The sequence below is a fragment of the Penaeus monodon genome, chromosome 33, assembly GCF_015228065.2.
Source record: "Penaeus monodon isolate SGIC_2016 chromosome 33, NSTDA_Pmon_1, whole genome shotgun sequence".
NCBI classification, from domain to species: Eukaryota; Metazoa; Arthropoda; class Malacostraca; order Decapoda; family Penaeidae; genus Penaeus; species Penaeus monodon.
This window is the reverse complement of record NC_051418.1, coordinates 15,257,973-15,258,208: the sequence shown is the minus strand read 5'-3', so window position 1 is coordinate 15,258,208 and position 236 is coordinate 15,257,973. Positions and strand designations below refer to the sequence as shown.

Genomic DNA, 236 nt, shown 5'->3' with positions numbered 1-236 from the left:
TTAAGTGTAGATATATTGATTCAGGTATTATATAATATTATTCTTGAAGAAACACATATATCTTATAAATATCTTCTAAATATCATATCTTAAGAATCTAGCATTTCTAGTAATTCGCCTACTAATCATTGATTAAGCATCCATCTAGCAAGATCTATCCATCTACATCTACTACATCTATCGATTGACCTATTATCAGTAAATAGATTTATAAAAATATAAATAAATAATAATAA

General features: G+C 23.3%; 1 protein-coding gene across 2 annotated transcripts in view; it reads left to right on the top strand.

Annotated features, from left to right (window-relative positions):
- LOC119594075 (DNA-directed RNA polymerase II subunit RPB4-like) overlaps positions 1–236 on the top strand; it is a 14,434-nt gene that overhangs the window by 2,026 nt on the left and 12,172 nt on the right. The gene's annotated exons all lie outside the window — the stretch shown is intronic.